This window comes from Papio anubis, chromosome 4 (genome assembly GCF_008728515.1).
Source record: "Papio anubis isolate 15944 chromosome 4, Panubis1.0, whole genome shotgun sequence".
NCBI classification, from domain to species: Eukaryota; Metazoa; Chordata; class Mammalia; order Primates; family Cercopithecidae; genus Papio; species Papio anubis.
Genome location: NC_044979.1, coordinates 153,833,125 through 153,850,193, shown reverse-complemented (window position 1 = coordinate 153,850,193; position 17,069 = coordinate 153,833,125). Strand labels below are relative to the sequence as shown.

The window sequence follows — 17,069 nt, the reverse complement described above, 5'->3', positions numbered from 1 at the left end:
CTCAGCCTCCTGAGTAGCTGGGACTACAGGCGCCCACCACCGCGCCGGGCTAATTTTTTGTATTTTTAGTAGAGATGGGGTTTCACTGTGGTCTCGATCTCCTGACCTTGTGATCCGCCCGCCTCAGCCTCCCAAAGTGCTGGGATTACAGGCGTGAGCCACCGCGCCCGGCCCTTCTTTGTCTTTTTTGATCTTTGTTGGTTTGAAGTCTATTTTATCAGAGACTAGAATTGCAACCCCTGATTTTTTTTTTTTTTTTGCTTCCCATTTGCTTGATAAATATACCTCTATCCCTTTATTTTGAGCCTCTGTGTGTCTTTGCATGTGAGATGGGTCTCCTGAATACAGCATGAATTTATTCAATTTGTCAATCTGTGTTTTTTATTTATTTATTTATTTTTATTATTATTATTTTTTTGAGACAGAGTCTTGCTCTGTCACCCAGGCTGGAATGCAGTGGCCGGATCTCAGCTCACTGCAAGCTCCGCCTCCCGGGTTTACACCATTCTCCTGCCTCAGCCTCCCAAGTAGCTGGGACTACAGGTGCCCGCCACCTCGCCTGGCTAGTTTTTTTGAATTTTTTTTTTTTTTAGTAGAGACGGGGTTTCACCGTGTTAGCCAGGATGGTCTCGATCTCCTGACCTCGTGATCTGCCTGTCTCGGCCTCCCAAAGTGCTGGGATTACAGGCTTGAGCCACCATGCCCGGCCCAGTCTGTTTTTTTTAATTGGGGCATTTAGCCTATTTACATTTAAGGTTAATAATAATGTGTGTGTATTTGATCCTCTCATCATTATATTAGCTGATTATTTTGCACATTCGTTGATGCAGTTTCTTCATAGTGTCATCGGCCTTTATATTTCAGTATGTTTTTGCTGTGGCTGGTACCAGTTTTTCTTTTCCATATTTAATGATTCCTTCAAGAGCTCTTATAAGGCAGACTTGGTGGTAACAAAATTCCTCAGCATTTACTTGTCTGTAAAGGATGATATTTCTCCTTTGCTTATCTTATGAAGCTTAGTTTGGCTGGATATGAAATTCCGGGTTGAAAATTTTTTCTTTAAGACTTTTGAATATTGGCCCCTACTCTCTTCTGACTTGGAGGGTTTATGCAGAAATATCCACTGTTAGTCTGATGAGTTTCCCTTTGTAGGTAATCTGACCTTTCTCTCTGGCTGCCCTTAACATTTTTTCCTTCATTTCAAACTTGGAGAATCTGACGATTATGTGTCTTGGGGTTGCTCTTCTCAAGGAGTATCTTCATGATATTCTCTATGTTTCCTGAATTTGAATGCTGGCCTGTCTGGCTAGGTTGGGGAAGTTCTCCTGGATAATATTCTGAAGTGTGTTTTCCAACTTGATTCCATTCTCCCTGTTACTTTTGAGTACACCAATCAGTCATAGTTTTGGTCTTTTCACATAGTCCCATATTTCTTGAAGGCTTTGTTGGTTCCTTTTTATTCTTTTTTCTCTAATCTTGTCTTCATGCTTCATTTCATTAAGTTGATATTCAATCTCTGATACCCTTTCTTCCACTTGATCGATTGATACTTGTGTATGCTTCACGGAGTTCTTGTGCTGTGTTTTGCAGCTCCATCAGGTCATTTATGTTCTTCTCTAAACTGGTTATTCTAGTTGGCAGTTACTGTAACCTTTTATCAAGGTTCTTAGCCCCCTTGCATTGGGCTAGAACATACTTCTTTAGCTCAGAGGTGTTTGTTATTACCCACCTTCTGAAGCCTACTTCTGTCAATTTTTCAAACTCCATCCAGTTTTGTGCCCTTGCTAGAGAGAAGTTGCGATCATTTGGAGGAGAAGAGGCATTCTCGTTTTTGGAATTTTTAGCAATTTTGTGCTGGCTTTTCCTCATCTTCATGAACTTATCTACTTTTGATCTTTGGTGCTGGTGGCCTTTGGATGGGGTTTTTGTATGGATGTCCTTTTTGTTAATGTTGTTGCTATTGCTTTCTGCTTGTTAGTTCTCCTTCTTGCAGTCAAACCCCTCTTCTGCAGTTCTGCTGGAGTTTGCTGGAAGTCCACTCCAGAACCTGTTTGCCTGAGTATCACCAGCGGAGGTTGCAGAACAGCAAAGATTGCCACCTGCTCCTTCCTCTGGAAGCTTCATCTCAGAGGGTCACCCGCCTGATGACAGCCAGAGCTCTCCTGTATGAGGTGTCTGTCGACCCCTGCTGGGAAGCTTCTCCCAGTCAGGAGGCAAGAGGGTCAGGGACCCACTTGAGGAGGCCGTCTGTCCCTTAGCAGAGATTGAGCACTGTGCTGAGAGATCTGCTGCTGTGTTCAGAGCTGGCCGGCAGGAAAGTTTAAGTCTGCTGAAGCTTCATCCACAGCTGACCCTTCCCCCAGGTGTTCTGTCCCAGGGAGATGGGAGTTTTATCTATAAGGTGCTGACTGGAGCTGCTGCCTTTCTTCCAGAGATGCCCTGCCCAGAGAGGAGGAAGCTAGAGAGGCAATCTGGCACCTTGCACACTGCCGTGAGTTCTGCACAGTCCAAACTTCCCAGTGGCTTTCTTAGCACTGTGAGGGGGAAAACTGCCTATTCAAGTCTCAGTAATGGCAGACACACCTCCCCTCACCAAGCTGGATCATCCCATGCTGACTTCAGACTGCTGTGTTGGCAGCAAGAATTTCAAGCCAGTGGTTCTTAGCTTGCTGGGCTCTGTGGGAGTGGGACCCACTGAACGAAACCACTTGGCTCCCTGGCTTCAGCCCGCTTTCCAGGCAAGTGACTGGTTCTGTCTCACTGGGTTCTAGGTGCCACGGGGGTACAAAAATAACTCTTAAAGTTAGCTCAGTGTTTGCCCAAACAGTTGTCCAATTTTGTGCTTGAAACCCATGGCCCTGGTGATGTAGGCTTCTAAGGGAATCTCCTGGTCTGTGGGTTGCAAAAGCCATGGGAAAAACATAGTTTCTGGGCCAGATAATAGAGTCCCTCATCGCTTCCCTGGGCTAGAGGAGGGAGTTCCCCAGACCCTTGCACTTCCCGGATGACACAATGCCCCGTCCTGCTTCTGCTCTCCTTCCTTGGGCTGTACCCACTGTCTAACCAGTCCCAGTAAGATGAACCAGGTACCTCAGTTGGAAATGCAGAAAGCACCCACCTTCTGCATTGGTCTTGCTGGGAGCTGCAGACCGGAGCTGTTCCTATTCAACCATCTTTCCGGATCCCCCTCTATTTTTAAAATTTCATTCTATTCTATTTAGTAAACATTTATTTAATGCCTATCTGTGCTTCTCATGCCACAAAAGGGACACTATGGGAGATGTAAAATAAATAGAGCATGGATTTCTCTCCCAAGAAGCTTGCTATTTAGTACAAAATCAATATTTCTCGCAAATAACTATACTACAAGGGATGTGCTTGTAATATGCATACATATATGTATACACATATGTACATGACATGGTAGAAGTAGAAGCAAAATGCAGTGAGAATACTACAGTGTTAGCTCAACTCTCATTAGAGAATAAGGCAAGGTTTCCTATGAAATATAGAACTTGAGTTGATACTTAGCAATGTGTAGGGTAACAAAAACCGGAGTTAAGGAGACAATTGTTGTATGCAGAGGATATAGCAAAACCTAGTGAGAAACATAAAAACTGCCAGGTACTGAATGACTAAAATTTGTATATTGGGATCATAGTGTAGAGCTGCGTCTTAAAGGATTGACTGGTAAGAGGTGGTAGAAAATCAATGCCATTCTAACCCTCAACTTTTGGAAGGAAGTGAGTGATAAAAGTTCTTGTGCAGCAAAGTTATGTGATCTTACTATATTTTGGGAAGTTACTGCAAGAGGGTTAAAAAAGTTAGCGAAATGTGTGTATTTTTTCAGTCATTTATTCAATACTTGTTTACATAAAACTCAAGCAACAAATAGATTCACAAAAGTTCTAACAACTTAGAATTAACGTTTTGGTGAAAATGTAAAATAGATATAAAGAATATAGTATCTAAATATATGAAGATAATTGCTTAATATAATGCAATATAAAACAATAAAATATAAACTAATATAAAACAATTATAATAACTGCTATAAGAAATGATAATACTAGGTATACAAGCCTTAGGAAGAAAAACAAATAAAACTAGGTTAAAATCAGAGAGTGGAGATGCCTGACAGCTACAATAGGTAGAGCAGTGTCCTATGAAAGAAGAACATTTGAGGGTCACAGGAATGATCTGAGATACTGGGCCATGACTCTGGAGTGAGATTCTTCTTGGCAATTGGCACAGCAAAGCCATTACTCTAAAAACAGAGTGTGAGTGTACGTGTCAAAGGGAACAATGAACTCAATGTGGCTGCACAAGTATATACATGGGAGCTATATGGAGGGAGAGGAGGTTGATTAGAAAGCCAGAGGCCATAGGCTCTTGTCAATGTGGAAAAAACAATTGGATTCATTCTACCTGGGATGATAGGACTTTGAGATTTTTGTCATAGTGTGTTTGAGCTGCTATAGCAAAGTATCACAGATTGGGTGATTTATACACAACAGAAATTTATTTCTCACAATTCTGGAATTGCAAACCTGAGATCAGGGTGCCAGCATGATCAGGTTCTAATGAGGGCCCTCTTTGGGGTTGCTGACTGTTGACATCTTGCTGTGTTCACAGATGTTGCAAAGAGATTGAGCTAGTTTCTGGCCTCTTCTTATAATAGCACTGTTCCCACCCTGCAGGCTCCACCCTCAAGACTTAATTACCTTTCAAATATCTCTCCTTCAAATATCATCACATTTAGGGATCAGATTTCAACATATGGACTTTGGCAAAACAGACATTCAAAGTCATAATAGGTTTTGAGTTAGGAAAGTAGCGTTGTTTCATTTATTTTCAAAAGATCACTCCGGTTTTTAGGCGAGAAATTTACTATGGAAAAAAAGGAGTGATGGTGAACTAGAATTAGGAAGAATTATTGGTAAAGTACTGAAGTAATCTAAGCAAGAGATAATAATATTTAGTTTAAGCTGGTAATGGTAGAGAAAGTGGCTGCAAACTTAAAGTTTGAGAAAAATTAAATATGAATAGAGCAATAATATATTTTTGAGGAGAAATGAAAGAAATGTATAAACAAAAATAGTGAAAGTGAAAATAAGAGGTCAGATATGAAAGTCTCTTTTAATATAAAATAGTTTGATGATAGATTTTCAAGATGTAGAAGAAAGGTTCACAATTATCTGAGATTTCAAGCCCACAGGACTGAAAGAATGAAAAAAACATTCGTCAACATCGTGAATTACAAAGAAGAAAAAAGCTGCATAGTATTTCATGTTGTATAGGTATCAAATTTTCTGTATTCAATCTATGATTGATAGGCATTTCGGTTGATTCCATGTCTTTGCTCAAGAATGAGAAATGAAGAAATCCCAGTTGTTAAAGTTAATGTATAATATTAAAATAAAATTTGTTTTTCTGGCCAAGAAGAAAAGACAGAGAGAGAGAAGAAATCTTTATAAGTAAACTGCAGAAGGCAGTTAGGACATATTTGTGTGGTGCTATGAAGAGGGTCAACAAATAATTGCAAATTTGTGTCTGAGGATATAGGGGAGCAGAGAGCTAAGGATTATGGTTTGTTCTTCAGCCACTTACAAATGTCAATCAAAATCTGATTCAATAAGTTGAAAAAGAAAAAGGATTCAAAATAAAAGCTTATGTAACAGCACATAAAATATCATGATGAACTGGAAATAATCCAAAGACTATAAATAGATTGTTCTTTAATGTAACCAAGAGGCAGAATTTTATTTAGAGAAACTGTGAAGAATCTTGTGGGGAAGAGGTTATAGCGTAGCAAGCTACAGAAGTCCATAGTTCTTTTTAGAGAAATGAAATATAACCTTAGTCAGAGAAAACTCATTTCTTGGAATAGAATTTAGCAATGTTTGTTTTTGTAGAATATTCCTAATTGATGGGCTGCGAATATATCTACCACGTAAAGGGCTTCCAACAACTGTCTTCTTGTTCTGTAAATGTTTCCCCTTTGAATATCATTTCCTTTTGAGATACCGATTCATTACAGAATGGAGCATCTGGCCTGATAATACAACTCAAAAGTGGGCACAAAGATTAGTAGCACCTGAGTGTTACAGCAGTTATCATACAAAGCAGACCTCTGCATTTTGTTGAAACTCAAAACTGAGGAGTTTGGCCCCTTCTACTTGTTATGTTAGTGTTTGTGTATTTTTTTGGTTACAAAGCTGTAGGAACTACTCTCCTAACATTCCTGGAGAAAAGTAATTCTCTCAAATTTACTTCACTGTTATAGGGACACCACTGTGGCAGGAGCATTGGGAGAGTGTAAATTGCTATTACCTATGAAGATCTTTGGAACTAATTTCAAAGAACTGACCTTATTTTGAAACAGCCACCAGAGCAAGTGCATGTTAAAATTAGACAAAGATGATGATATGGGAGAATAATTCTAAAACAGAGTGGTCAGAAAATATGTAAATAATATAAGATCTGTATTCACATTTTATGAGGTTTAGAGCATATATATATGTGTGTGTGTGTGTGTGTGTGTGTGTGTATATACATATTTGAGATAGAGTCTTGCTCTGTCTCCCAGGCTGGAGTGCAGTGGCACCATCTCAGCTCACTGCAGCATCAATTTCCCCTGCTTAGGGATTTAGCTATTCATTTCCAATAAAGTGGCACACTTAATATTTTCACCAATGCTCCAAAAAAGTTTAAAATGCTGATTTTTTTTAAGTTCTATTGTAAGCCAACATAACAAACAAATAAATTGTATATAGGTCAGAAAATAAGTGAGGGCAATGATCAAGAGACGAGAGACTAACTGCAGCTGACATTCACATTCATTTAAGGTTATTTACTGATCCATGACAAGGGAAAGACTTTAAGAAGACACCCATCGTAAAACTAGCATCCCGAAGAACTCTACTTCATTAAAAAGATGACTAGCATACATAAACCTCACTACCTCACACCATGCTCATGTACTACTAGGAAAATTGCTCATATTGTACCTTAAGCTAAGCAGATGGGAACTTAGTTTCCTGGAAATTGCTTATGATATACATTACCTTTGTAATATATCATTGATCATCAGATACTATTTTCAAATCTTACCCTCTGCAAAGAAGACATGGGGATGGCCATTGACTTCAGCATTATGCTGGGGCTCAAGTTGACCATTGGAAAATGAGCAGAGAAATGACATCTGTCAAGCTTTTTATCTGTACCCTAACTACAGAGTACAGAGAGAGAATGCACCTTCAAGCTGGATATGAGAAAAGTAAGACATGTGATGTGGACCTAAACCTGACCCATAGCCGGGAGCTGAGCAGAGCAGAATCGGAAGATAGTGAAGAAAAAATAAATGACTTTTGTTGTAAAAGTCACTAACTTGGGGAAATATTTATTTATTTATTTATTTATTTATTTATTTTATTTAATAGATGGAGTCTCACTATGTTACCCAGGCTCAAGTGCGGTAACTATTCATAGGCACAAGCCCACTACCTATCTGTACAGGAGTTCTGATGCACTCTGTTTCTGAACTGGACTGGTTCACCCCTCCTTACACAGCCTTGTGGCTCCCCACTACCCACAGGTCACCATACTGATGCTGAACGTAGTGAGCACACCCGATCAGCATAGCGCACTAAAGCCCAGAACTTCTGTACTCAAGTGACCCTGTTCCCTCAGCCTCCCGAATAGCTGAGACTATAGGCACACACCACAGCCAGCATGGGGAATATTTTTAATGTGGCATCATCAAAATCTGATAAACATTCTTACCGATTTAAAATCTAAAACCTGCTCCCTAGGAAATTCTTAGTGACTTCTCTGAGCCAAAAATATTCTCACATCAATTGCTTCAATGAAAATGAGTTTCTTAAAATCAAAATATGCATGCACAGACATGCACAAAGAAGATACAGTGAACAGCAATCAGCTGGCCAGGTGCAGTAGGTCACGCCTGTAATCCCAGCATTTTGGGAGGCCGAGGAGAGTGGATCATCTGAGGTCAGGAGTTTGAGACCAGCCTGACCAACATGGCCAAACCCCATCTCTACTAAAAATACAAAAATTAGCCAGGCATGGTGGTGCATGCCTGTAATCCCAGCTACTAGCAGGGCTGAGGCGGGAGGAACGCTTGAACCTGGGAGATGGAGGTTCCAGTGAGCTGAGATTGTACCACTGCACTCCAGCCTGAGCAACACAGTGAGACACCGTCTCAAAAAAATAACAAAAAGCAAACAAAAAAATCAGCCGTCAGACATAGAATATTATACTATTCATTTCAAAAAATAATTTTAGGTATAATTTATGCAAATAGAATATACCCATTATAATTGCTCAGTTCAGTTAGCTTTTACAAATGTATACAAGCATGTTAACATTACCACAAATAAACAATTTCCTTCACCGAAAAAGTTATATATTCCACTTCATACTCACCTCTCCTCAAGATCTGGCCCTAGATAAACACTGGTCTGCTCTCTATCACTGTAAGACTTGCTTCATTTAGAGTTTCATATAAATTGAATAATACAATGTGTATTTTTTTTGGTCTGAATTCATTCAGTTAGTGTATTTTTGAGTTTCATTCATGTTGATGTCTCAATAGCATACCATCACGTGGATATACCTTAACATATTTCTTATTTGGTCTCTGGATGAACATTTTGTCTAGGTTTTTGGCTGTTATGAGTAAAGCTACTACAAACATTCATGTAGAAGTCTTTGTGAACTCACATATTTTCATTTGTTTTGGGTAAATAACAAGAAGTGAAATTTATGGGTTATATGATAGTTCTATGTTTAACATTATAAAAGATTATCACACTATTTTCCAAAGTGGTTATACCATTTTATATTTCCACCAGCAATGTAGGAAACTTCAGATTGCTTCATATTCTTGCAAACTCTTGATGTCGTGTTTAAGTTACGTTTGGTTTTGTTGTTTGCATTATTCTTATAACTAAAGAAGATGAAAAAATGTTCTTATTGTTTATTTGCATATCTTATTTTGTATAGTTCAAATATGTTAGATGTTGATGTTTTTCTTATTGTTTGGCTGTTGTGTATATTTACATATTAATATTACAGACACAAGTTCTTTGTCAGATATATTTGTTGCAAATACATTCTTTTAGTATACGTTCATGCTTCTTTTGAGTTCTTTCTATTTTCTTTTGTTTTTATATTTTTTAAGTAATTTCTTGTTAATAGAGACAAGGTCTCACTACATTGCCCAGGCTGGCAACTTAGCAATCCTCCCTGGCTTCTGGCAATCCTCTCACCTTCCTCTCCCAAAGTGCAGGGTGACAGTTGTGACCCACCACTCCTGGCATGCTTTCGTATTCTTAAATTTTTTCTTTTTGAGATAGGGTTGCACTCTGTCTCCCACGTTAGAGTGCAGCGGCACAGTGTCAGCTCACTGCAACCACTGCCTCTTGGGCTCAAACGATCTCCCACCTCAGCTTCTCGAGCAGCTGGGATCATAGGTGCGCACCACCATGCATGGCTAATTTTTTGTTTTGACGGGGTCTTGCCATGGTGCCCAGGCTAGTCTTGAACTCCTGAGCTCAGGCAATCCATCCTCCTCAGCGTCCCAAGGTGTGAGGACTATAGGCGTGAACCACTGAGTCTGGCCTTTAATATAATTATTCTAAGAGAAGATTTGAATTTTGTTAAAGCCCGGTTCCATATTAGTAAAAATTTTGTGATTGTTATGTTTTGCATCCTGTTTACAAAATGATTGACTATTACAAGTTCACAAAGATAGTTTCATTGCATTTTTTCTAATATTATTAAAGTTTTAGATTTTATGTATATAGGTCAGTGATGATTTCCACGTCAGTTTTACATATAAAGTGAAGAAAAAATACATAGGTAAGTAGTTATTACACCACAGTTTGTTTAAAAAGGTTGTTCTCTACTTGACGAATTATCTTAACACACTTGAGAAAATACATCTATGTATGTGTGTGTATGTGTGCATGTGTGTGAATCTCTCTGTGTGTCAGTGTGTCTATTTCTGCACTCTGTTCTCTTTGTTTTATCAATGTGTCTGTACTTCTGCCAATAACATGCTGTCTTAATGAGTACATCTTCAGAATAAATCTTGGAATCATGTACTGTGTGTCTACCAAATGTGTTTTTTTAATTTTTTCAAACTAGTTTTGACTAATTTAGATGCTTTACATTTTTGTTTGAACTTCAAAATTCCCTTTACACATCTTTAAAAATGTTACTGAGATTTTGACTGAATCCTATTGAATTTAGAGAGGAAATTATTGAAAAATGATGTCTTAATAGTCGGTGACCCAATCAATGGACAGAGTCAATCTCTCTAATGATTTAGACTTTTAATTTCTCTCAGCAATATTTTCAGTTTTAGTCAACATGTTTTGAACATATTTTGAAAGAAAAACTAAATACTTCATATTTTTAATGCTGTTGTAAATAGTAATTTCTTAAAAGTTCTCTTTCCCACTGTCTCTAGCATATACAAATAAAATTAAGTAATTAACTTTTGCATTCTGATGTTTTATCTCATGAATTGGCTAAATTTACTATTTGTTCTAATAGCATTTTTGTGTGTGAATGAAGCCAGTTATATTTCTTTCTTTCCAATCTGTATGCTATTTCTCTTTACTTATCTTATTGCATTTACTAAAACTCCAGAACAATGTAGAATTAAAGTGATGAGAATAGCTAAGTTTTTTCTTTTCCTCATTCATAGAGAGATATCAATTAATGCTTAGCATTAGAGATACTATTGACAACAGGTTTTTATAGATGTCTTTATCAATTTGAGGAATTTCCTTTCTGTTTGTAGTTTATATTTTCTTATGAGATGGTGTTGAATTTTTAATTTTTTTCTGCAACTATTTATATAAGTTATATGTTTTTGTTTTGTTTTGCCTATATTCTGTTTAATATGAATCAAATTGTAAAATGTAGACTGTTTCTGCCAGCCACAGATTAATCAAGATAAGGTTCATTAAAATCAGATGATTACAAAATTTCACATTTGGATATTAAAGATATTTCCAAATAACTCATAAGTTGTAGGTATAAAAATTAACATTAGAATGTAATTTAATATGTAATCATTAAGACAATACTACGTATCTAAACTTGTAAAGGACAGTAATACAATGACATATATTTTTAATCCTAATTACTTATGGTAGGAAGAAAGGAAAGTTAAAAGCTAAAAATTAATGATCAAAGGATCCACTCTACTAGTTAGACAAATAACAATAAAATGATCTTTGGAATAAATATAAATATGTAAATATTAAAGTTATACTCTAGAATCAAAACAAAAGATATTAAAAATACAATAGAATAGATCAGAAAATAAAAGTTGGATCTTGGAAAAGCAAAAAAAGAAATGAACAAACACTTTTAAAAATTATTTAAATCACACTAAAAAGACAACGCAAACAATATTAGGAATAAAAAATATTGAGAGCTTATATATGTCATATTTGTAAATAATGTAGACATTTAAAAGGTGAATAAAAAGAAATGATAAACACATTTATGTCAGTAGATTTGACTGTTGGTTGTATATCTAAAAATTACAACTTTTTCTCAACAATAAAAGAGGATATAAAACTCTTAATTATCTTATAAGATTAAATACCTTGTATCAGAAATCACAAAACACCCATAAGGAACAATTCCATAGCCAGGTAATCTTACCATGAAGTTCCATTGAGCATTAAAGATGTAAGCAGTTCTACATTCACAAAATTAGTACAAAAAAAAAGAAATAGAATTCTCCAACTCATTTTGTTAGTATAACTTTTAACTCCATACAAGAAAAACAGAGCTGAGAAAAAATTAAAAGCAACTTGTACACACTCATGAAAATTAATGCCACAGCCCTCTGAATATATTAGCTAATAAAACCTAAAAATGTATTTCAAAAGATAATATTATGACCAAGTGGGATTGTTCCAGAAATGCAAGGTTTGTACATTTAAAAAAAAGTATGATTCATAATATTTATAAGTGAGTGGAGAAAAATCTAATGATTACCTCAATAGATGCTGAAAAGTCATGTAAAAGTAAAATATCTTAATTATGGTAAAATTTTTAGAAACTAGAATTAGAAAGGAATTCAGTCAATATCATAAGTTGTGGCTACAAAAAAATAACAAAAGCAATAATGACAGAAACATCACATTTAATGGTAAAATAGTGCAGGAATTCTGTTGATATTGTCTATATATGTAAATGTGTTTGACATTTTCACATCTATTGAACATTTTCTGGGATACCACTGCAAACACAAGACATGAAAAAGTTATGAAATGAGTGAAAAGGAATACCTGATATACATATTTCACAGATGTTATAATTTATATAAAAATTAAAAATGATCTATAAGTAAATAATTAGAAACAATTAGGAATTTGAAAGGTGTCTGAGTAATAAGATCTAACAAGCAAATTTGTTGCATTTATATGTACCTGTCACAGATGAAAAATACAACTATTATTAAAGTAAGAAAATGTAATTATAGTCAAGCATTACCTAACAATGGGGATATGTCCTGAGAAATGCATTGCTATTGTGCAAACATCGTGGAATGTACACAAGCAAACCTAAATGGTTTCGTGTACTATATACCTAGGCTACATGGCATAGCCTATTTCATCTAGACTACAAACTTGTACAGCATGTTACTGTACTGAATATTGAAGGCAATTGTAACACAATGGTAAGAATTTATGTATCTAAATATAGTTAAATGAAAAAGGTACACTAAAAATATGGTATATAAAATAAAAAACAGTACACATGTGTAAGGCACTTACCATAAATGTAGCTTGCAAAATTGGAAGTTGACCTGGATAAGTCAATGAGTAAGTGGTGAGTGATTGTGAAGTCGTAGGACATTACCATACCCTGTGGTAGACTCTGTAAACACTGTACACTTGGGCTACCCAAAATTTATTTTAAAAACTTCTTTCTTCAATAATAAATTAACCTTGGCTTACTGTAACTGTTTTACTTTACAAACCTTTTAATTTTTTTTTAACTTTTTGACTCTATTGTAATAACAGCTTAAAACAAAAACACGGTCGGGCATGGTGGCTCACGCCTGTAATCCCAGCACTTTGGGAGGCCAAGGCAGGAGGATCATGAGGTCAAGAGATTGAGACCAGCCTGGCCAACGTAGTGAAACCCCATTTCTACTAAGAATACAGAAATTAGCTGGGCATGGTGACGCGCCTGTAATCCCAGCTACTTGGGACACTGAGGCAGGAGAATCATTTGAACTCAGGAGGCAGAGGTTGCGGTGAGCCAAGATCAGGCCACTGCACTCCAGCCTGGCGACAGTGAGAGTGCATCTCAAAAGAAAAATAATAAACACATTGTACAGCTGTTCAAAAATATTTTATTTCTTTATATGTAAACTCTATTTTTTATATTTCTAATTTTTTTTTACTTTCTTGTTAAGAAAGAAGACAAACACAAATACAGTAAGTTAGGCCTACACAGAGTGAGAGGGTGAGAACCATCAATATTACTGTCTTCCACCTCCACATCTTGTCCCACTGGAAGGTCTTCATGGGTAATAACACGCATGAAACTGTCATCTCCTGTGATATTGCCTTCTTCTGGAATACGTCTTGAAGGATCTACCTGATGTTGTTTTACAGTCAACTTTTTTTTAATAAGAGAACACTCTAAAATGAACAATAAAAAGTATCCCATGGTAAATACATAAACCAGTAACATAGTTCTTACAGAACCACCATCACCATCATATATGCAGTTATGCAGCACAGGACAGGTATTAATTTATCACAAAATATTTAAAAAACAGTTACAAAATCATATAAAGCTTTTCTACTTTAGAAGATTTAATCAAATAGAAGGATGTATATCTTCATGTATTGTAGTACTATATGAAAGTTTTCTCCAAACTGATGTAGATTCAGTGAGATTTCAACTGAATTTTCAACTTAATACTGACAGCATGTGTGTGTGTGTGTGTGTGTGAGAGAGAGAGAGAGAGAGAAAGTTTCTTAATAAGATAATTCTAAAATTGATATGGAAGTGCCTTTGACAAGCTATTTCTGAAACATACTTCGAAAAGAAAAAGAAGACTAAGTCTTTGGAAGTTATTTCAATGTCAGCTATCAAAACTCATCATAAAGCTATATGCAGCTATAAATAGTATAGATGGTATTTATACTACACAAATACTATATAGTATACTACAAAGTATTGTACTGTATATAAGTACAAATAGACTAATGGAACACAGTAAGAAATCCAGAAACATAGGTGTACTTGATCAATAACACAGGAATATTTTATATTTGCAGTGGAAGGGCAGATTTTTCTTAAATAGTCCTGGGAAAATGGGCTAATATGGAAATAAATCAATTTGGAGTCATACTTTACACCCTAGTCAAAATCAATTCAAGGGATATTCAATACATTAATGCAAAATATCACATTGAGAACATTTTTAAAAACACAAAAAAACTTTTCAAGTCTTTAGTGTAGGAAACAATATCTAAATGTGACTCTGAAAATGCAAATTATAAAGGAAAAGTGAAAAAGAAATCTACATATTGTACAAATGTTTCCTAGGCAAATGCATCAATAGTACCATTAAAATTTAAAGTAAAATAGATTTGGACATAAACTTACAATTTTTTTTTTTTTACATAAAATGCGTTACAGGCCGGGTGCGGTGTTTCGCACCTGTAATCCCAGCGCTTTAGGAGGCCAAGATGGGCAAATCACAAGGTCAGGAGATCAAGACCATCCTGGCTAACGCAGTGAAATCCTGTTTCTACTAAAAATACAAAAAAAGAAAAAATTAGCCAGGCATGGTGGTGGGCGCCTGTAATCCCAGCTACTTGGGAAGCTGAGGCAGGAGAATGGTGTGAACCTGGGAGGCAGAGCTTGCAGGGAGCCGAGATGGCGCCCTGCACTCCAGCCTGGGTGACACAGCGGAACTCCATCTCAAAAACAAAAAAATGCATTACAATGGAATACTTTAAAAATATTAAGAGAAGATATTTTTGATCTAAATTACAATTTACTTACACCAAGAATATGTAAAGTGCTGCTACGATTAATAAGAAAGAAAACTCAGCTTTAACAAATAAAATTATTAAAAGTGTAGTACATGTATTAAATGATAAAATAATGTGACAAAAATGAATTTCTATTCATTTAAATTGAGAGTTTAAAATTCTGAGATACAATTTTATTATGTTATTCAGCACGTTTTAAAGATTTAGGTAATTGTTCTCATGCTGCTAATAAGGACATACTTGAGACTGTAATTTACAAAGAGAAAAGGTTTAATTGACTCACAGTTCAGCATGGAGCTGGAGGCCTCAGGAAACTAACAATCATGGTGGAAAGGGAAGCAAACGTGTCCTGCACATGGCAGCAGCAAAGAGAAATGCAGAGCACAAGGGGGAAAAACCTGTTGTAAAACCATCAGATCTCCTGAGAACTCACTATCACCAGAACAGCAGCATAGGAGTAACAGTCCTCGTGATTCCTCACACTGCGTACCTCCCACTACATTTGCAGATTATGGGAACTACAATTCAAGATGAGATTAGGTTGGGGACACAGCCAAACCATATCAATCTACAATAGTAACTTTTAGGTTGGTGCAAAAGTAATGCAGTTTTTACCATTGAAGGTAACAGCAAAAACCACAGTTACTTTTGCACCAACCTAATATTCACAAGTAAGCACAGCAAGGAAAACTTTTGTACACAGTTATGTAAAGAGTAGGCTAGGAAATGTTCTTGGAATAATACTTTAACAACTTTTAGTAAAATGGAGCAATTCCACTTATAAGTATTTGGTTGAGATAAATTTATACATGTGTATTCTGTTGAAAGCACAATAATTAGTAAGATACTGAGGACATCCCAATATCCATCAAGACTAGAATGAAAAGACATTTTTGCCATATTGATGCAGTATAGTAGTATTCGGAACTGAAAATGAATTATTTACAACTGTACAGAGCAACAAGGTGAAGATAACAGAATATATAAAGTATGATTGAACTTGCACAACATTTAAAGCCGTGCCATACTTAACAATGAGTGCCTCAGAAAAAAATGCATGAGTAAAAAACTGAAAAATTCAGAATGATTAAAGGAAAAAGGATAGTGTTTAACCTTGGTGAAGAGGAAGAATATATTATCAGAGAAAGGGACTGACATCAAGATAAGGGGTCTCTTAATTTGGATGAGGAATCCCTTGGTGTTCATTTTATTATTATTAACAACACTAGGTTTTATATAGCTCTGTGTGTGTGTGTGTGTGTGTGTGTGTGTGTGTGTGGTGTGTGTACCATTATTGTAGACTTGGCCAAGTTACAATGACCACTTTCCAAAAGAGTTAGAATCAGATAATGCTCAACTTTAGCAGCACTTTTGGTTTTCCATTTTCAAATATATGCTGCAGAATTAAATTATACTCTGTATTCTCTTAATGAAGACGGGGTGAAGAAGCTCAATCATATGTTGATTTTTTTCTTTGTATTTCTTTGATCTTCCAATTGGCAGGACTTGGAAGTAATAGCTTTAGGGATGGAAGAACACAATTTGGCAAACGTAGCCCTTAACTCAAATATCATAGATTTGAAGTTTAAAATTGAACTCAGGACACATATCGAGGTTCAAGTTCCATTTGTTAATAGAGAAAATCAATTTCTGGTTCAAGAGATGAGCAACGGCAGCAAAAGCTAAAATTGACAAATGGGATCTAATTAAACTAAAGAGCTTCTGCACGGCAAAAGAAACTGCCATCAGAGTGAACAGGCAACCTACAGAATGGGAGAAAATTTTTGCAATCTACTCATCTGACAAAGGGCTAATATCCAGAACCTACAAAGAACTCAAACAAATTTACAAGAAAAAAACAAACAACCCCATCAAAAAGTGGGCAAAGGATATGAACAGACATTTCTCAAAAGAAGACATTCATACAGCCAACAGACATATGAAAAAATGCTCATCATCACTGGCCATCAGAGAAATGCAAATCAAAACCACAAT

At 36.2% G+C, this 17,069-nt stretch overlaps 1 long non-coding RNA gene across 2 annotated transcripts in view; it reads right to left on the bottom strand.

Moving 5' to 3' along the window:
- Positions 1-17,069, bottom strand: part of LOC116274570 — a 59,324-nt gene that overhangs the window by 25,543 nt on the left and 16,712 nt on the right. Inside the window, exon 3 of one of the 2 annotated variants that reach the window (XR_004183339.1) lies at positions 13,440-13,706. The exons of the other annotated variant lie outside the window; for it this stretch is intronic. This is a non-coding gene — a long non-coding RNA (uncharacterized LOC116274570). Of the gene's footprint in view, positions 1-13,439; positions 13,707-17,069 lie in introns of those variants that run through there. 2 annotated transcript variants of the gene reach the window in all.